Source organism: Rhamphochromis sp. 'chilingali' (genome assembly GCF_963969265.1).
Source record: "Rhamphochromis sp. 'chilingali' genome assembly, chromosome: 22".
Taxonomy (NCBI): Eukaryota; Metazoa; Chordata; class Actinopteri; order Cichliformes; family Cichlidae; genus Rhamphochromis; species Rhamphochromis sp. 'chilingali'.
Genome location: NC_137950.1, coordinates 24141678 through 24164360, shown reverse-complemented (window position 1 = coordinate 24164360; position 22683 = coordinate 24141678).

Below are 22683 nucleotides of genomic sequence, written 5' to 3'. Positions count from 1 at the left end.
ACAAACCATTCCCAATACATTTTCCTCTGAGCTCTGTTAAAACATTCCACCATGGCGCATTATGAAACACTGCTTCTCAACAAGATGGAATAGCCCACTGTGATCAGACTAATGTGTTGTTGTCTGCTGCGCCCTCTCCCCTCTATTCTCCTCCCAAGTCTCTTCTCTTGTGTAAATAATGAATGCCTTGTCCCTGAGTGCACCTACTTTAACCAGAGTATGAGTATTTAACTGAACATTTAAAACATTAGCCAGACACTTGGAGCGTTATGCCTTCAGTGACAGAGGAGGATGTATTCAAGAAGGAAAACAGGAAAAAGGAGGCAGGGAGGAATGACAAAAAGAGGGATTAGATATGGGAAATACATTGCCGTCGCTCATAAAATGGTGAATCCAGGAAAGAAAACATGTTCCCTCTGACCGCACAACGCTTTGATAGGACTTGATGAACTTTGCTGTGTGGGCGTGGGACTGAAACAGAGACAGAGAGGCAGCGAGAAGTAGGCACCACAAGGACTTTGGCCAAATTCATCACCCACATGGTTTAATCTGATGTGTTGCTTGGCGGCAGTTTTCCTTCATCATTCAACTCTTAGCTGCGCTCACTACACACCCCATCAACAGCAGCCGACAACAGCGAAACAGTCTCTGCAATACTTGATTTAAAGTTTCTTTTTATTCATTCCAGATTCTGATTAGCGTTCATTCAGTTAGAGCAGTCTTATATTAACAGTCCTTTTCAACGGCTGCAAATAGCAGAAGTCAGGAAGAAATTGCAGCTGAGATGTCATTACTCTCTATAATGTGACATGTTTCCAGATAGATTAAGTTTGATCAAAAGTGGTCACAACTTCTAAGTAGGTTTATTTCAGTAGGTTCGAGCAGTGGGAATTCAACACATCAACACACCTGCATTGTTAGAACAGCTCGGCTAAAGTCACAGAAATGAGCAAACAAAGTATTACGATGCCAACACTTTGTCTCCCAGGAATTTCTTTTTAAATCCATCAGTAATTTAAAATTTCAGCAACAAAAATTGTTCCAACTTGCTTACATTCTGGCATACTTCCTCCCAAATTTAGTAGACAAACTGACAACTGAAGATCTGTAGCCGAGCACGGCTGCATTTAGTGGGACATTTGGTCCTTTAAGGCTCTTAGTCTTTTGAAGTTGGACATAGTGAATGATTTTTCAGTGGCAACATAAAATATGTCTTGTCCGTTAGACCATAAGCTTCTTTCCTCACTTAGTGCAAATTATTACACACAACCTGTCAACCTTTTTAACAGCTCCATAATTATTTTACCCAAAGCCATTTGCACTGACAGACATCCGTGCAAGTGTTGGTGCTAGACAATATTTAATATACTCTAACTACTCATCAGTGTAAATTTGGGTTTATTTTCCCCATCTATTTTCCTAACCACCTATCCTACTCCATGTTAAGTGTGTGTGTGTGTGTGTGTGTGTGTGTGTGTGTGTGTGTGTGTGTGTGTGTGTGTGTGTGTGTGTGTGTGTGTGTGTGTGTGAGAGAGAGAGAGAGAGAGAGAGAGAGAGAACATGCACGCTCTACATGGACGGGCCAACTGGTGGATTTTAATCCAGGATCACTACCCCACCATGCTGTACCATCTATTTCCCCCTGTTAGGTTTATTGCATTAGTGTTGTTCCAGCTCTGTGGTACAGGAATAAATCCTAATTCAGTCTCATTTGCACCAATCTCATATCCTGAGTGCCGGAGAAAGTAATTATCCTGAAACATATATAAATAATGACATGGACTCCAAGAAAAGCTCGGTTTATACTGTGGCATCACTTTTTCAAGTTTATTTTCTGTGAACATGTAAACTGAAAAACATAAAGACATTCATGTTTCTTTGTTTCAGTGCAGCAGTGAAATCACTAAAGTTAATTCCAAGCATGTGTAAAGTGTAGAAGTAAATTTAAATGTAATTTGATACACAAAGAGGTGTTTACAAGGGTTATAGAGCTAGTTATGTACCCATTTGGTGGTTATGTGTTTACACATGCATGTTGAAAGCAGTAATAAGTATGTGTTATATCTACCTAGTTGGTTTCCCTACATTGATCTGAGTACAAGATTCCCTGGCTTCTGAGAGGCCAGTGGATTATTCGTGAGGGCAGTACAAGGAAGTGTTTGGTTGTTGTTGCTGTGTGCTGAGAGTACAGAGGCTGCTAAGAAAGCTATCCGTCTCAATCTTGCTGTTTCTAGTCCTTCAGAGAGATTAAGATAAGATAAGATAAGATAACTCTTTATTGTCATTGCACAGTCATACATAGTACAGTAGTACAATGAAATTGGAAAAACTGTCCTACGTCGGCACTACATATAACACAACACGACACGATATGACACATCACAACGTAACAAACAACACAACACAGTATATTAACTTAGTATAAAAAAGAAGAATAAGTGTATGTGTATTGCACACTGTTATTATTGCACATTAATTATTATTGCACCTTGTTATAAATATAAATATTATTGTTATCGTTTTAAACATTGTTACCTCCCCCTAAAAAGTCCAGGGAGGTATCCAGTCAGGTCAGCTATTTACATTGATCAGGGCTATTGCCCTGTTGTAAAAGCTGTCCTTGAGTCTATTTGTTCGGGACCTCAGCAGCCTGAACCTCCTGCCAGACGGCAGCAGCTTAAACACCCGGTGTCCTGGGTGTGTGCAGTCCCGTAGGATGCTGCGTGCCCTCTTGAGACAGCGAGTGCTGTACAGGTCCTTCAGGGAGGGAAGAGGATGTCCAATGATTTTTTGGGCCATGTTGATGACCCTCTGGAGTGCCTTTCTGTGTGCTGTGGTGCAGCTGGAGAACCACACACCGATGCAATATGTCAGCACACTTTCAATGGAGCAGCGGTAGAAGACGGTCAGCAGCTCCTTCTTCAGGTCCATTTTTCTGAGGATTCTCAGAAAGTGGAGACGCTGTTGGGCCTTCTTTAAGACCGCAGAGGTGTTAGAGCTCCATTGGAGGTCTGTGTCTATGTGCACACCCAGAAACTTGAAACTGGAGACCCTTTCCACGCACTCCCCGTTGATGCTGACAGGCTGCAGCTCGGACTTCCTCCTTCTGAAGTCAACTACCAGTTCTTTTGTTTTGGTGGTATTGAGGTCCAGGTTGTTGTCTGCACACCAATCTGACAGCCTCTGAACTTCAGCTCTGTATGCAGTCTCATCTCCCCCTGAGATGAGCCCCACCACAGTGGTATCATCTGCAAACTTGATGACTGTGTTGTCTGGGTGGGAACTAACACAGTCATGTGTGTACAGAGTGTACAGTAGGGGACTCAGTACACAGCCTTGTGGAGAGCCGGTGTTGAGGCTGAGGGCTGAGGAAAGATGAGGCCCCACTCTAACTCTCTGTACACGGTCTGAGAGGAAGTCTCTGATCCAGCGGCAGGTGGTGGAAGGAAGTCCAATTTCCAGCAGTTTATCTATTAGTCTGTCCGGGAGTATCGTATTGAAAGCAGAGCTAAAGTCAACAAAGAGCAGCCTGGCGTAACGGCTCTGCACTTCCAGGTGAGAGATGGTGGTGTGGAGCGTTGTAGCAATGGCATCTTCAGTTGATCTGTTAGCTCTGTATTCCAAGCTACCTTGAGAACCCTCACGTTACACATGTTATATTGGCAAAATAAGCATTGTTCTGTGACCCACCACACTGTCAGAAGTATGTTCCCATTTTCAGCTGCAGTGGCACAAAGACAAAATAACATAACGGCACTGAGGCTGAACAAGCCACTAAAATCCATCTATTCATCCATCCTAGGCAGGCTAACAGTCAGTGGCAAGGCTAACACATGGAAGCAAGCTCACACTCACACCTTTGGAATTATGACTCGAACTTACATACATGTGATTGGACTGTGGAAGAAAGCCTGAATGCCCAGACAACTCATAACAGCACAGGGAGAAAATGCAAATTCCACAGAGAAAGGCCCCAGCACATTTTTGCTGGGATACCAAGGAGCAGTATTATTTGGTTTGAGTCATATATTTCTAATAGACTCCAGTTTGTCTATATAAATGAGAGATCTTCCTCACACATTAATGGTTAATTTTGTTCCACAGGGTTTTGTGCCGAGACCAATTATATTTACATTAAACCTGATTCCCTTAGGAAGAATAATTAGAAGACACAGCATGCATTTTCATTGCGATGCAGATGATCCCCAGCTTTATCTACCTATAAGGTCAGATATCACTAATTAGTCAAACAGCAGGAATCTCTTATAAGAGTAAAGGAGAGGATGACCTCTAATTTCCTGCTTCTAAATTCACATAAAACTGAGGTTATTGTGCCTGACATTAAAAATCATGAAACATTGTGTCTAACCATATACTTACCTTGGTTTACAGGAACACTGTGAGGAATCTTGGAGTAATATTTGATCAGGATATGCCCTTTTATGCCATATTAAACAAATATGTAGGACTGCTTTCTTGCTTTTGCACAAAATCTCTAAAACTAGAAACATCCTGTGACAGAGTGATGCTGAAAAAATTAGTTTATGAATTAATTACCTCCAGGCTGGATTAGTGTAATTCATTATTATCAGGTTGTTCTAAAAGCTCCCCGAAAGCCTTCAGTTGATCAAAAAATACTGCAGCAACACTACTGAAAGGTCCTGAAGACCTCACAGTATTATTAGTAGAAATATCAGTAGAAATATATAAGTTGTATTTCAGTAGAAGGCCACCCACAGAGACCTCATCCTCACCCCATTACAACCCATTCTCCTTTACGTTTAATGAGTTGTAAGTCCAGTGCTGTCTTTTAGCTTTGTTTTTTTTTTCCTTATACCTCAAAATTGCTTTTGATGTTCGCCACATGGTAACTAAATGTCTGCTGTTTCATAGTGGGCAGGGCAGGTTGTGTACAGTTTGTTCAGTCATGGATTTCCAGCTGAAAACATCTACCTGCAGCTGCTGCTTGATGAGAGCAGTGAGGGAGAACCAAAACAGTTACGTTCTGGGCCATGAAACCAAAACAAGAATTACTGTCTTATAACACACAATCAAATAAATCTTTGTTATTGTAGAAAAAAAAAGATAGTTTGTGCAGCTTTAACATAGATACAGTAAATTAAGGATGACAAAAAAAAGCCACTTCACTAACTTTAAACTGCTTAAACTTGCCTCGAGCATGACAGTTCCCTCACCTCTGCTCTGTACTGTAATTGGACACAAAACCGAGTTTATTTGAAGAGAGCTCTGCAAACAGGATGAACCATGAATCAGGAAATAAGATAACTTGTCACAGATGTGCTGGTGGGTAGGTTTGATGGTCAGTTAATTAGAGACTATAAAAAGCAAGTTCCTGAAGGCTTCAGAGAGGATGGGTCAGTGTTGTAATGAGATCAACCTCTCCACAGGGTTTGTTAAATTACTTAAATTTGGCTTGTAAATCTGATTTGGGTGTGTCTGACCTTAACATGAGTCTCCCAAACAACTGCTGCATGTATAACTAATATAAAGACCCTGCATAACTTTTTATTTTGTCTGAATGTCCAGTATCTACGGTAGGTATCCCATTATTCCCCCTTGACCTTTAAATTTGGGACTACTCCTCAAGTAAACACAATAATCAGGTTTCCTGGCCTTCAGCTGAGCCTAATTGAAGATACTCAACTGCGAACTCAATTGTCTAAGTGTGATTTAGTTAGTGCCTGGCCTAATTAAAGTCCTGGAAATGACCTCCAAAGTTCTGTGTGGCATTAATCAGCTAGGACACCTCATCAGCCACCAGAGGAAAGTCAGCAAGAGCCTGCACTCTCACAGCATTAAGTCAGTGTGCGTGTGTGTGTGTGCTTTCTGAGAGTGATTTCCTGGTCTTTAACCCCAGCCACAGCTCTGACAGGATCAGCCACACTGTGGTCTATTGACAGCCCTAATCCTACCTCCGTGTTCAAACCTCCATTGCCCGACACCATTCTGATACTGCACACGCTCCTCATTTCCCCCCTCGACATGTAAGACAGAGTTACACCCCTTCATCCACTAGTTTAAGAGGCTAAACTGGAATTTGCTCACCTCCTGCCCCTCTGCAAATGTTTGCTGAGATTCTGCGAGGTAATGTATGCGAGTTTTGATTAAAGCGCTCCCTTATGGTTTTTGGCTCAGAGCTGCTCAACCATTAAGGCCTGTGCCATGAACAAATGGATTGTGTGCTGGTGCCAGGGCCCTGCCTCTCAGCCTGCTCCGACTCTCCTCCTTCCCCGTACACATTCAAAACTGCACCTTTTAATGCCTATTAATGTTCATGCTTCCCCTTGACCTCTACATCCATATGTTCACTTTGACAACTTTTGAGCAGTTTAGCTGTTCTCTGGCCATTAGCTGATATGCAGGTAGTGTCCTGTTCTGTAACAAGTCCTTCCTTTAAAGTTCATGTTCAGCTTTAGTCAAATGCAGGCCTGACATGCAGCAATATACCAGTGAAAACCTGCTGAGTATTCTGCTAGTATAAACAGTAGCATCAGCTTTTTAAGCATTGCCCAAAATGACAGGCTGATAAGAGGCAATAAGGAGGCTGAGATGTAGGAAATTGTCAACAGAACACTGGATTTTTTCTCTCTCAAGTGACAAATACCTGCTTCTTCTTTTTCTTCTTCTTCTTTCAGCTGGTCCCTTTAGGGAGTTGCCACAGCAGATTATCTGACTAGCTTATCTCATCCAGTCCCTAACATTCTCCTCTGTCACACCAATCCTCTGCATGTTCTACTTCACTACATTCATGAATCTTCTCTTTGGTCTTCCTCTTTTTTCTCCTGCATAACAGCAGCAACATCCTTTGTCCAGTATATTTTGCTATCCCTTTTTTGCACATGTCCAAACCCTCTCAGCCTTGCCTCTCTAACCCTGCCTCTAAATCACTCAACCCAAGGTGTCCCTCTGATAAATTCATTTCTAATGATGTCAATTCTGGTCACACTCAATGAAAATTTTAACATCTTCAGCCCCACCATCACTACCATCTCCTAAACCTTTCCTTTCACTCTTGCTGCTATCGTTCTTCTCGCAGTTTTAGCTGTATGCCTGGGATGCACATAGCTCAGGTGGCATGATTTTGCAGTGGTTAACAGTGTCACCTCACATTAAGAACGTTTCCCCTTTCAAATTCCAGCAGTGGACTTTCTGTGTGAAGTTTGCACGTGCATTTTGGCTTTCACTCATATTTCATATACAGTGGCTTGCAAAAGTATTCTGCCCCCTTGAACTTTCCCACATTTTGTCACATTACAGCCACAAACATGAATCAATTTTATTGGAATTCCACGTGAAAGACCAACACAAAGTGGTGTACACGTGAGAAGTGGAATGAAAATCATGCATGATTCCAAACATTTTTTACAAATAAATAACTGCAAAGTGGGGTGTGTGTAATTATTCAGCCCCCTGAGTCAAAACCACCTTTTGCTGCAATTACAGCTGCCAGTCTTTTAGGGTATGTCTCTGCAGTGCAGTCAGTTGCCCATAGACATTGCCTGATGAGTGCTAATGACTAAATAGAGTGCACCTGTGTGTAATCTAATGTCAGTACAAATACAGCTGCTCTGCGATGACCTTAGATGTTGTCTAAGAGAATATTGGGAGCAACAACACCATGAAGTCCAAAGAACACACCAGACAGGTCAGGGATAAAGTTATTCAGAAATTTAAAGCAGGCTTAGGCTACAAAAAGATTCCCCAAGCCTTGAAATCCCACGGAGCACTGTTCAAGCGATCATTCAGAAATGGAAAGAGTATGGCACAACTGTAAACCTACCAAGACAAGGCCGTCCACCTAAACTCACAGGCCGAACAAGGAGAGCGCTGATCAGAAATGCAGCCAAGAGGCCCATGGTGACTCTGAGCGAGCTGCAGAGATCTACAGCTCAGGTGGGGGAATCTGTCCATAGGACAACTATTAGTCGTGCACTGCACAAAGTTGGCCTTTACGGAAGAGTGGCAAGAAGAAAGCCATTGTTAACAGAAAACCATAAGAAGTCCCGTTTGCAGTTTGCCACAAGCCATGTGGGGGCACAGCGCTATGTTTTTTTTCATTGGTTGTCTCCTTTATGGCAAGATCACAGAGCTAATGCAAAAAGTGAAGTGAAAATACTTTATTTAAAAAAAGCAATAACTTATTGTCTCAAATTAATAAAAAAAATTATGTTTGATTTGCAGTAAAGTGCAAAATCAAAGGCCAGACTTCCCTCAACGCCCAACAATTTTATACATCTCCAAAATTGTAGGGATTGGTTAAAGGACTCTGTTTTGTTAAACTTCTAAATTGCATCCTGCCCTCAGTATTTCTGTCCAGTTTATTTCCTGACATCACTCGCAAACAAAATCTGTCAGGACTCAAACACAGAGAGGTCTGTCTTTATACCTTCCAGAATCTCCTTTGTGCCCTGGTGCTTAGTGCAGTTGTTTTGTCTTATCACATTTTCACACAGTCCCCTCTGCAGCTTTGACAATTTTGAAATACTGCTTCTTTTTTTATTCTGTAGCGCTTAAAACAAGAGAATGAGTGGAACGAGTCCTCAGAGAGTCACTCTACCATCAGCATTAATGCAGGCGGTCTCCATCTGTTGTTGAACACTGACACATGCCAAGGAGGCACTGGCACCGCACAACTAACCTTCTACACCACAAGTTGCATATATCTGAGTATGTGTATGTGTGCATGTGTGTGTGTGCATACACCCATGAAGGTACATTTTATGCTTGATAAGAGCTAACACCACTGTGCTGCTTAGTGCAATCATGTCCAGCTCCAGGAACAACAGACTAAATCACAGGCTTCAGGTCATTAGCTTAGAGCAGCAGTAAGTGACGGCTGCAAAGCACCGTTTCCAACCAACCGGGGTGAGCTGCAGTGGACTTGAGACATTGCGCACCTTCCTGCATGTCCTGTTTTCAACATTTTACACTTGTCATTGAGCTTACTACCCATTAATGATGCCATTAGCCCCTGTGGTGTTTGAGATTAAGGAACGGTAAGAGCAGCTAGATTAATAGGTTTGTCATTTTATTGGCAATATTCTGTCAGCAAGGCAGCAGGGGGATGGAAGCTGAGGATGAAAACAGAAAGAGAAATTGTGCACGAGTGGCGAGGATGAACAAAGAAAAGGAACATTTATTACTCTGTTAATATACTATCAATTTTTCTTAGATTTAATTCTCTTGCATAACATAAATTCATAAAGAGGGTATCGGTGATATTTCAGGTCACAGTAGTGTTTCCACAGCTGGCCTCAAGCAAGCTGGTTTGTAGCTGCACCAGTAAGTCCAAGGTCCAGGGTGGCTGTAACTCCACATAGATTCGACTTCCTCCTAGATGCCATAAGCAGTTTTTATCTCTTGCACCCATTTCTGCTTCTATTTTCCACAAAGCTTCAAGTATCCCCCTGTTTTCCACATGTGTGATCTTACCAAATATTAAACAAAAGGCTTCACAAGATAAACAGCGTAATCAAAGCATTATTTAGCATTACTACTAATATACTTTAATCACCTCAACACTTTTGTAAGGCAGCACACAATTTGTAACTCTTATTATATTCAACAGTGATTTATGAAGTCTCTCTTACCCGGTTCACAGATCCCCATTGTGCTTGTGCCAGGAATGGCATCCAGTGTAAAACTGCCAAATCAAACATGTGGCGCTAACGCTTTCTGCGACCCCTTGTGACAAGAGAGCAACTGAAAGTAGCTAACTTTGTTGGTGCATAAACTGAGGTATTTATTCATGAACAGTCTAATATTTTGTTGGACCACCTTAAGATCTCAAGCTTTCTGAACCACTTCTTCACAACTATAAGCTGATGAATTCTGGCATTACATTGGAATACGCCATTAGGAAAGGAAACATCGAATCCATCCATGGATAAACCTGGTTATTCAGAGTGTTAAGGTAGTCAGCTGACTTAATTCTTCTGGGCACATAATTTTTCTGAACCTATACCTGATCAACTGAAGACACCCCAGATTATAACATTGCCCTGCATAGGCGTGTGCGGTAGGCACAAGGTATGGTGGATGCATTCATCTGCCTCTCTTCTAACTGTAATACATCAATCTCTCTCGTAAATCTGGACTCATTAGACCACATGACCTTTTTCCATTGCCCTAGTGTCCGATCTTTATTACTATCACTAGCAAACCTAAGCTTTTTGTTGTTGTTGTTTCAGTTAGCCTCAATAACTGAGTTTCTTAAGCCTGCACAACATGTAAAAATGCTCTTATTTTCCCTATTGAATTTATGATTTTTGATTTCACCAACTGGAGATTAAGCATCTGAATTTCAGGAGTGGGACCACGCCTCCAAACACGCTCCTTCCGGTTCTCATCTATATATGTTCCCCCAGTTCTACAAGTTGTTCGTTCTCATTTACGTGCCCCACCCTCTCTCCCCTTTTTAATCAGTTTCCTTAGATGTTTTCTTTACTTGATACAGGCCAACAAGTTCACCGTTCTGAGATGGAGTAATATTGTTTCAGATATGTTTTCTGGCATGGTTGTTTAAGAAATGAGCATCAGTTGGGGTTAAATAACATGCTGCCAGCTGAAGCACACTACTGATATCATCCAGTGGAAGGATTTTATCAACGTGGTTTGATTAAATCCAGACAGTTTTTTTTCTTTTCTTTTTTTTAGCAATATCATTTGAAATATTGATTATTGATAATTTGAAGTTTGTGTTTTGCCCCGTTTAACATTTGGAGTCTCTTTGCGCTTCCTCCTCCTCCCAGCTGCTTATAACAGATATTTGCTCCTCCCTGATCTTGGTTTTGTTGACGTCTCTTCCTGTTAAAATAGAGTTCTTCCTTCTCACTGTTGCCCATCATTGGATTCATGGCCTTTTCTCTAGTCCTGTATAAAACATGTTGTTAACTGGTGGTGCATAAATAAAAATGAATTAATTATATCACTTACAAGTGATTCACAGAACAAATGCACCAAATTTGTGATATATTGTTAGAAATAAATAAAGGCACTGTAATTTTTTATGCTGTTTATAATGATAACTGATAAATACTTTGATGTAAACAAACCAACAGGCGGTGTTTTGCTGCAGTGTTTTAAAGTATCGCCACCTTGGGTATGACTTTTATACTACAGTACCTTAAAGCTAAATTCCTGCTGCCATGGAAACATTAAAATACAAATACAAAAGTAAAAGTATACAAATCAGTGCTTAAAGCTTTTTAAAACGAGTGTGTGCTGATGCAATGTGTACAAAAAAAGCAGGTATGTGCATAAAAAAGTGTCATGGTTTAGTGCTTTAGAGTCTTTTTCTCATTTAAGTAAAGTTCTCTTATTGATTGTGAGGAAAAACAATCTCTGTTGGCTGGAACAGGCAGGTCATAGTGTCTGGTTCAGACTTGGAAGGTCACTGTTGACAAATTAGTTTGTTGATGGGTCAGTGAGAGGGGTCATGAGCCCTCTGGAAGAGGTCAAAGTTCAAGTTTGTGCAAACACAAACTCACTCTGCTGCAACTACTGTCAAGAGCTTTGCAGACTTCAGTTCTTTGGTCAGCATAACTGAGAAGTATTAGCCTTGCATTTTAACAGTCTGCTAAGATTATATGGGACAAGAAGATGGATGGCTGGATTGTTGATGGATGGTTCACATAACATTTCATCTTTTATATGAACTTCAGTCAGTCCTACTGATTTTCTTGTTTTCTTTTTAATGAAACATAATCTGTCTCTGCTTTATTATTTGTGAATAAAATAATAAATTCAAGCTTTGTCTTATTTTGTCAAACTGGCCTACAGTGTGTCTATGGGATTGTGCAAAAGAGACTGCTCGTGCGAGGGCAGCCAGTGCACAGACGTTTTCTATCGCTCCATTAACTCCCAGCTGATTGAAAGGCTGGATCTGATGTGTTAATCTGTTCTCCCTGGTGAAAGATTCCTGTCTTTAGAGACACTAAACTCACACATACTCTCCATCTCTAGTGCTGACTGAAAAAAAAAAAAAACAACGTAATCAACTGAGATTTCTACAAGGTTCCTCATTCACCTCACAGTCTTCTGAAAACCTTTGATCAAGAAGTGCTTGGGTTTCACATAAACGGCTGGATACCTTTCAGAGACCACGCTAAGCACACAGCTACTTGGGGGATTTAGGCTACTTTAATGCCTGTTTTCAGAGCTTCGCTGCGGTATTTGAACCAACACGTTAGCTGAGGTGCACGGGGACTTAAGAACTGCCACACACGTAGATATCGCTGAGGACAACGAATGTGTGATTGTCATGAAATATTGGCTCTGCTTAAAGGCTCTTCTTTGTTGGCTGGCAACAAAAAAGCGTGCCTTCAAGTTTTGGGAGATGCCATACCTTCTTATGTCAGCTTTTTTTTTTTTTTAAGTTCTTGGCTCTTGGTATTAAACAGAATTAATTCAGTTATAGCTAAGAATCGCAAATGGGATCAATAAATTCCATTTACCAAACAGCAAAATGTAATAAGAAGTCAAGTCCCTTGCATATATTCTGCAAACATAACAGCATCATCAGTTGTATTTATTCATAGATATGTAGTGCCCATATTAATTCCTTCATATCCTTTTTTAGCTTCTTCATCTGCCTTTATTTTCTTGTGCAGTTTACACTCTCAACCAAATCCTATGACAAATACACTTCATTTCCAATGACTGTGTCCCAATTTCCTGACTGACTGATGAGACATCTTTGTTTGGAAACAAACCTGCGCTCTCTCTCAAGTCCTGACTGAAATGAATCATTCAGGATTCTTATCAAATAAACATGTTTGTCAGGAGGCAGTTTTCTTCATATATCTGTGTGTGTCTCTCTCATTTTATTACAGCATTGCTCTTTAATGTTAGAATGTTAGTCTCTTTGTCTCCTCTTTGACTACATGCCAGCCATTGACTTGCAAGTTTCTCCAATGTAAAAACGTAGCTCTGTGATGACACTCCAAACTGAGACTATCAACCATATTTTGCAGCATGAGATCTGCTTCATTAAAGCCTTTTTTCCCTTTAAATAAGCTGAAAGCCGATCAGTGCTGTTCGTGTCTGTTTGTCAGCAGGATTAAGTGGGCCTTCCTGATTCCCTTCTCCTTCTTTTCTCTGGACACCGGGAATCCCTCGACTCATAGACAAGACAGAGTCAGACTTACTTTGTGGCCAAAAACCACTGGCTCCACATTTTCCAGTGGCCAGTGCACTACTGACAAAAACACTCACAGAGAGCACCACCGCCCCCATGAATCAAAGCGCAGAGCAGCGAAAGGTTAAAAGCTCCTGGGGCCTGCACACACATTTTTCAGGGGGGCGGGTAATAGGATCAGGGCCTCCATAACTCCCCAGAACAGCCAATCCTCCCTCGTTTCTGCCCGTTTAGCCTTCAAAGAGAAAGTTTGTGTGTCTGTGACGGTTGGTCAGGGGGTTAAGAGGAAAGTGCATTTTTTCGGTCACAAACTCAATTTCCTTGGTGAGCTGAAGAGGCCATGCTTTAAAACCCAGAGTATAAAGCCTATTTAATTTGTCCCACATACAGCATCCTCCTGAACCTCTCCCTTTGGTATGGATAGACCTGACTGCATGAGCTGAGGAACTCGTGGCAGCCAGCTCTTTTTAAAGCTTTGACTTATGTCATTATTATAATAACACACTCTGCATTCTTCCATGCTTCTGTGTCATCCTGTCTTTATGTTGTTATCTTAATGTGGACAAATTGTCAGCAAAGGAAATGAGGCCGAACAAATTAACCCTGTTTCACATTAAGAACTCCAGTATGCTCCCTACACATATCCCCCCTTTTTAGGGTACATGCCCTAGTCTACGAGGTTGAAGAAGTTAGTTAGATGATCCAAAAATGATCAAAGACACAAAGGATTTGCCAGAAATGGATAAAGCCCCACTGACACCCAGATATATCTGTATTCATTTGCAATATTCCCACTGTATGAGGCTTTGACAGCGTGGTAATCAGGGCTAAAAGTAACACTAAGGACCTGCATGGCCTTTGTATTGCGTACACAGTTCTACAACGTGATCAGTTATCACCATGCCTCTGAAGCTACATGCCTGAACTGCTCGTCTCATGACTGGGCCGTACATTTTAGCTGTCATCACTTGAGCGAGGGCACTGTCCGTGATAATTAAAGGAGCTCTATTGTCGAGCAGGAAAGCTGCTGTTCCCATGCATGCAGAAATGAGATCAGATGACTATGACAGGGTGAATGTGGAGAGGGAGTAGGTGACGAGGGGGCAGGGTCCCCGAGGGTGACCTCGGCCAGGCTTCGCTCACCAGCTGCTGCCTGAAACAGGACACCCGAGCCCCTCTGCTGCCATCCACCTGGATAACTTACCTGACGCACACAAACACTCAGTCAGTGTTGCACACGTGTGTAGATACAGATGCAAATGCCAACAGTATCCTATTCGGACTCATACTACAGTCTACTCATGCACACAGGGCTCTCTGTCGGAGACCATACATTGCTGTAGAAACTGAATGCAGTCTCAGTTGTGTGGCAGCGCTATGGGGCTTTAGATTAGGCTGTGTTCAAGGTGGTTTTAGGGTTGAACTGTCTTTGTGTGCGAGTTCTCTCAGTGTGATCTGGCCAGTTTTCTATTCACCGCAACCTGTTTCATTCTGCTGCTGGCCTAGGGGTGGTTGCCTGGGCCATTTTCTAGCTGCACATGGTATTGGCAGGTGTTTCTTTTCACCTGCCAGTGCTCAGTTTCACCAAAAGTCATAAGGCAATAGAGGTCCATGTTACCCACCTGCTTGGCAATGTTTGCATTTTAAATGGGCAGCAGCAGAGTGCAAGTATTGTGCTGCAAGTAGCTGGTGCCTTGAACCATACATTATATTAATTTGCTATGTACCTTTTGTAATCTCATTATGTAGCTGCATAAAACAGGCTGTATCTTGCAATAAATGAACTGGACAAACATACAATTACAGCATCTTGACGTTGGTTTTGAAGGTAATGTTGCTTCACCAGGGTTTATCTTCAATTGTCTGTTTCTTCTCTGTTTCCAAAGAGGTGTGTAGCTCATGACAGTAAATGTATTTTATACCTTTAGCTCTCTTTAATGTGGTTTCATTGGTAAAATTGAACTGGTGGTCACTTTACTAATAGACAATTTTATGAGGTTTCTCTTGTAAATGAGACATTGAGTCTCAGTGGTACTTCCTGTATACATAAAGGTTGAATGAAAAATAAAAATAAACCTCTCTTATTTTGAAAGATCAGGCCTAGTCCTTACCTTCTGGCTTGCTAGCTTGCTACAACTGTCTGCAACTCACCCAGTTCCTTCTTTGGGGTTCTGTTCCACAGTTGCATGGATACTAACTCCACCATCTTGGACCATACCAGTGCACATTAGTGTCTTTTTTTTCTCTCTAGACCTTCTGCAAACTGGAGGTGTTTCTACACTTGTGTGCTTCTGCACTGAATTGACTGAAGCTGCGGAGCAGTCCGAAAAAGTGGAGAAAGAGCCTTTTCAGAGAATTAGAGATTCATTGGAGAAGCAGCTGACAGTATAGCGCCATCATTTGTCATAATGTATTTGGCAACTAAGATTTTTTATCAGGCTGAAATTACAAACATTTATAAACCAGCAGCTGCCTATAGATTGCAGTGACTTGGCATCTGATTGCCACCCCATTATTCAAATAAAGGGCGGGAAATAAAGCTATAGAGACAAAAACCGCTTCATAGCACGCAGTGCGCATATTTATTTCAGCTGTAAAGTTATGCACTTTCTCATGGGAGCCTTTGAGGATTGATTTTAAAGTGGCCATTAGAGAAACTTCTGTCTTTGGCACTGTTGTGCTCTCTTCACTTTTAGCTTCTTCTTTTTTTTTTTTTTGCAGAAGGTAATACCACTATTAGGTTTGAACCCCATGACTTTGAAATGTGGACACAAGTTGGTTTAACTTCTGAAATTTTATAAGATGCTAATTCTTCTTTGGCCGGTACTTGCAAAATACCTTCACTCTGTGACCAGGAGAGTCTTTAAATAATATTATTTATCATCTCATTGAGGTTTCCCCAAGTTAAATAAAGGTTACACACCATGTATCAGCGTGACCACAAAGCGTGCTAAGAAAAAAAAGCACCATGTGAAGGAATGTCAACACGGTTTATGACTGTTTTTTAAGGGCCAGGCGGCATTATGTGTAGCAATACATCACACTTAAATGCACCTTAAAACGGTCAGTGTTTGGGGAAATATTTGACAGCATGTGTAAATGATCCTCTATGCAACCTCGCTGATTACTATGGCATCCCCAGAAACAGATCCATCACCTGTGCACACCTAAACCTCAATGGCAACACAGTTCTTTAGAAAAGGGTAACAAACTGCCATACCTGTCATATTTGTGAGTCCAAGGGCCTCTGCTCGTAGCAGAGCTGGTGCGTACTTCATGCACTGACCCCTTTGGCACTCCCATTTGTCAGAACAAAACAGACCTTAAAATAAAAGGTTGAATAAACGGGTGGAGAAATCAGTGGGTTCAGTGACAGAACAGGGAGTGGTCCGGCAAAAACACACAAAGTTTTATATGCCGCAGATTGCATGCTATCACTAATCTAACACAAAAAAAAGTCAATGGGCTAAACTTAATTTAGTTGTTCATGGAGACAAATGAGCCTCTTTCATGGCGGTGGAGGACCAACTGTTCAAATTTCCCATTGCTTGTTCTTTATCTTGACATCAACCCTAAGTATGACCTTCTCCACCAAAATATACAGTCTGAAAGGTAATATTGAATCTGTCTGTAACACCTCATAAGGGTCTCCTGTAGGATAGTTCATCATGTTGGCACTCTCCAGTAACACTTTGTCTCCACAGCTATAGCCTTGGGTGATAAATAATTACTTAGTGGAACCTTGACTTTTCTTCTGTGGTGTTTGCATGCTGTCCCTTCACTCAGCACTGTGGCACTCTGACAACTTCAATTATTAACAAGCTCCTTTTGCTTTGGTGTGTACTCTCGGTGTGTTTCGATTTTTTCTGTGTTGAAAAAAAAAAGGCAGAAAAGACGAACTTTAGACTGCAAGGGTAAGCACTGGCTGACTGATTGTTAGTTTGTTGTGTGTATGAAGTAGACAAGGGGACAATTTTGGGAGCTTTCTTTTTTTTGAACGAGAACAATAAGGAGCTGAAAGAGCCTCAGAGGACGTGTTTTTTGGCAATAATACAGCCCGTATGTGTGTTTGTGTAAGGGCCTCCAAGTGTGATGGGCCAGTGTCTGTAATGAGTGGGAGGTAAACAGGACCGAGTTCTTATTTATTCATAAGGCAAACAGAGGATGTGCACTGAATGGGAATAAGTGTGTGATGATTTATTTAGAGCTATTTGTTTCAGGCCACACAGGCTAATTTCCTTCTAAAACAACTAGTGGTCTTTATCCAACTCTGCCCCCACTGTCTCTGGGTATGTACCTCCTTTTTACTATCTCAAAAGAACAAACAGAACAATTTGTACTTTTGTGCAATTGCTTTTACAGTTTAACACAAGCATAAACAGGAATAACTTGTGCAAAAAGGGTCAAGAAGTCACGAAAGAGGTCCAAAAAGAAAATATAAATGAAGAGGAAAAGTGTCTGTTGAGAACAACATAAGTTGTATAAAAGATGGACATAGCCACTGTTATACTCGCTTTATCATAGCAAGTGAGCTTCAAGGAGCAGATTATAGGAGCATTTTTAAACTTTGCATAGACCCAACTTCCAGTATTTATAATAAGAAGAAAGCAGTGTGTCCCAGCTTCCAAGAACCAACCCAGTTAAGCTATAAAATGCATAAAAATCACGAACCCCTCAAGTTCTCAGAGCTTTTACTAAAGCGTGTGTGTGCATGAAAAAGAGAATGAGACGTTGATAAAAGCTTACACAGGCCTAAATTGAGTTCATGTGGGTGTGAGAGTGGGGAAATCCTAAACCTTGGAATCACTGACTATCATCTGATGACAAGCTTTTTTGTTTCTTCCACACATATGCAATATTTACCACCTGCAACATGAAGGTATCTGTTGGCTACATCACAAGTCCCAAAAAATAACCCCAGAGGTTTTCAGATGCTGCCCCCTTTGTTCCCTGATTAACCCACCGAGTCTATTTGGCTTTTAGAAACTGCTTCCACATTTACATTTGCAAAACACTCAAAAGGATTATCCCAAAACTACAGAACTCTGACCTTAATGTAGCATTCATGCAAATGCACTTCATGCTTCTATAAGAAAAAGGTTCCAGTGCGGTGGCACGGCTCACAGAACAACATTTTGGCTTTACCCCTAAGACAATCTGGTCATCTTGTTTAGAGTTCTGTCACCCTGCTTTTCTTTCAAAGGAAGGAAAATTTGAGCTTAACATGAGCACATCTTTAACCACGTGTCAAGATCAGTTATCACCCTTTGAAAAGCAGCAACCCTTTTGAAGGAGGTTCTCTTAAGGAGGGATGCGTGAAAACTTCGAAGTCAAAACACACATGTCTGGAAAGAGTCCTGCTCCCAGACAATCTTAATTGCTAATTTTGTGAGTTGTCTGCTGTACTGTGGGCACAGAAGTGACAGTTCAAAGAGCAGTGCCTTGCTTTATTACTAGCATGCAAACCATTGGTAAAAATGCCTTTTCATCACGAACAAACAATTGGTCATTTTCATGAGAATGTCTTTAAACATAAAGCCAGCAATTTTGCTGCAGCATAGCTAAACATTTCTTTCTGTATGTCTTTTGCAGGCCACAGTCTCTCTGTTCTGTCACAATGAAAAACTTCAGTGAGGGTCAAAATAAAATAAAGAAATGACAGCTTGGAGGATATGAAAAAGAAAGTCGTGAAGCACTTTCATCTCCAGAGAAAATATTGATGGTTATTATCCGTCATAACTATAAATCACATGATCACCTGCACTCCTGGGAAGTTAGTATAAAACACAGGTATATTCGTTCAATCTGAGAGTAATAGACCACGTGAGAAAGTCCTTTTTTGAAATTTGGATATCCTTTTCAGTCTATGATAGATAAAGCAAACTTGAAACTGAAAAGACAACTCTATTGCCCCCCGGCTGTTTTGATTAAGACTGTGTGTGGAGCGTGCCTGGTGGATATATTTGCCCAGACTAGGCCAGGGATTAAGGGCTTCTCTTCTGGGAACCAAAGAAAACAGATCTGATCCCCTCCATGTCTCACCGCAGGGCAGAAGTGGGTGGTGACTGTGCTCAAGTGTGGAAATCAATAGGTCAGTGTGTATGTATGCGTGAGTGATTTCATACGTTTACGGCACAGAGTGAAGCCACATCTGCATATATGTGCATGTGATTGACGGGAAGTTGTAGAAACGATCCTGGGTGTGTGCAAATTCTCCCACTGCTGCCTTCCTCTTCAAAGTAATCTCTCTGATCCCTTTACTTCAACATTTTACATGGCCTATATGATGCTTAGGGCACTTAACATGCAAGCACACAAGCACACTCAGTCCAGCCATCTTTAGCTGTGCTTCTGTACCGTCTGTTGTGTGCAAAAACAGGCTCAGATTTGCGTGTGTGGACAGAGGGATCTGGATGAAAGAAGGTTTAGGTGGCTTACTTTAAGTCGAGTGGGCTGTGAGCTAATTGTGCGCAGGTGACTCCACGCAGGTGCTCCTGCGTGTGTTTGTGAGGCACGTAATGCTATTATGATGGAATGAGGATAATAACCATAAAGGATGAAATATAAGAAGAAAGAAAAAGACGATCAAAGAGATTTGCAACGCTACCAGAAATGCCTGTCTTTCTGCAGCAGCCTGCCGCACCCTCAAAAAAACAAAAAAAATCTCACCGCATGCGGTCAGCTGTTTTTCAAAAGACAGACTTAAAGTTCCCTCCAGAATCGTGCCATTGATATCGAGCTGAATACACTCTGGCAAGGGTGGTCTGTATGTTGTCCCACAGCAGATGTCGGCGTCTTTCATACTAAGCTTTGGAGAATTGAGCTGATGGATGAAAACTGTCTCTGTTTATTACTGTGAGGAACCGTCACTAAGGAGGACCTGCTGACCCACTCAGGAAGGAATAACAAGCAAATTGAACGAGTCAACAAATGGACATCAGCCTCCGCTTCCCCCTTGCTCCCGTGACACTGCGCAGGTCGTCGAAGTCACAACATCATTTTCAGCACACTGACAATCTCCTTCAGAGATTTTCAGAGACTTTCAACAGGTTTCCTCCTCTCATCACGGTTCATAAATGCTTGAGAGTGCAATTTCTCCAAATCAATCAGCAGACTGTGGGAGGAAAAGGCCAAGAGCAAAGAAAAACATGCAGGTGCAGTAGAAGAGGAAAGAAAAGACAGAGGTGTGGAAGAAAAAGGGAGACTGTCCCTTCAGGCACGGGCTCTGACTGATACACTGTTTATACATTCAGTCTACTGTTACTCTGTAGCTAGACAGAAGCATGTTGGCCATTTCAAGCCTTCAGTTTTACCTTAAAACCATCACAAAGAACAGCAGAAACCAGTCCCTATTGCTGTCAGAGGCCAAAAGGGGTTATTTGTCAGGCTGAAAATAGGCTTGACATGTGTTTCCCAAAAGTTAGCACTACAGTGAATTCAATTCTTTATTCTTTAGAAGCTTTTCAGTCACCTCTGTCTTTTTTCAAAAAGAGGTGTTAGCCATGTGACAGATAGGTGCACCCTGCCTCTCTGACTGGATAAATGGATGCTTTATGGATGTTTGTTATGGCTTTTATTAAAGCCGTGCAGTCAATGTACAGATAGAACACTTTTTTGGGGTTCATTTGCACAAAATAATCACACTCCATAACGTGATGGACATGTATCTGGAACAGATGAAGCACATTTTTATTGGATGGTCCACTTTGAAATATGACATTGTTTCAGTAGAAACAGCAGTGATTTTTTGTTTCTCTTTTCTTTACAGAAATGGGTAAAAACTGAAGAAAACCTCAAGTCTAAGAAAAGGAATAAAAAATGGCTAAACATGAAACATATACTATGAAAGTCTAACTTTAAAATGAAAAACTAAAATTAAAGATGACAACGAAGAAAACAACTCCGCAGTGGGCTGCAACACATTACTCTCCCACTGGCAGTACAGATGCTGATTCCTCTTCTCCACTTTCGCAATATGAAAGAATAATTACTTACACAGTTAAGTTATAATGTTGCTTAAACTGTCACTCATTAGATACATTTTAACAAGTCAACTCTGGAAAAGCATTAATTAAAACAAACATGATGCTCAGAATCAGCATATTCTCCAACATATACCACACATCTCTTTCTGCCTTACCACACTTGGCACTTTCCCCAAGTTAAAAGCAGTCCAAATGGTTGGGTACTGGCTTGGAAGTTCTTGGGTTTAAACCAGGGGAAGGCTTGTTACAGAAGCTTTTTAAAACTCAGCATTCTGTTTATTGTCACTCTGTTATTTGTGCATTGGTGCCACAGTCATGAGATCTTAGAGAAAGTCTGACATCCTTTAATCTGTACTAGCTGTCAAACAATGCATGCCAGCAAAATGCAAAAGAACAAGAGTCGACAAGCACTGTGTGCTCCTGTAATTTAGAGGTTATAAGGGTACTGTACTTGTTTCAGACTCCTATAAGATGAAAGCTCACCTGTTTTGCAGAACATCGAAACAAGGGTTAAAGCAATGTTTCGCACAGCAGGCTTCTTTGAAACAGTAGGCACAGTAGATCGAAGAACCTTTGCTTTTATTTGTTGGGTGTGTCACAAGTTTAACCGGCCATCAGTGATGTGTGTATTAACCCAGATGCCTAAAAAGTTGGCATGCACAATGGATAAGCTTCGGGAGGTGCAAGCTTAGGTTACAATAGCGTGTTAAATGCATTTATCAGATTTTGAACATGGTTCACAATCTCCACATTCAGCATTTTCTTCTTCATGTATCCTGGTGAAAGCAGACTTGATCCAAGTAATGATGTCTTTCTCTTTTCTGGCCAACTTTAGTGTTTCTGTGCAAGCACCAGAGCCGAGAACCTTACCTGCGATATTTCTGACATGCAGAACGGACGAACAAAGTTTGTTGTGGATTAACAAAATTGCAACACATTTAGCCTTATTCATCAAATGCAAGCAAATGCAGTTTCCAACCCAAAGAGCCCCCCAAAATTACTTCAACTTCCTGGACTTTATTCTACAATAAGCCTTTTCTTGAGTCTTCAAGATGCTGCCAACACACTAGAATATAAAAGAGGAAGAACTCACCAAGGAGCTGCTCAAAATGCATACTTACTGTTCGTGTACTTCTCGAATAAATACATGTGAAAAATATCTTTTTATATTACTTTTGCTAGAAAAATGCAAAAAAAAAAAGTAAAGCAGTTATGTTTAATACATGGCTTTAGCGTTTTTTCAAACCCCCCTGGACACTATGTGATTTCACCAAACCACTTTAAGAAGCATAGCACACAATATTTGTTTTACAGTTATGGATGTGCAAACTAAAAGAAAAAATAAGTGTCCAGGTAGTGCAGGTGTTTATTTGCTCTGTTTTTCATATGCAAACTAAATGCATTTTCCAACCCAAGGACCCCACAGGTACTACTTCAACTTCCTGGGCTTTATTCCAAAAAAAAAGCTTGTACCTAAGTTTTCAAAATGCTCCCCACACCAAAAAGGATGTCAGACTTTAACCATCTTGTAAAATCCCC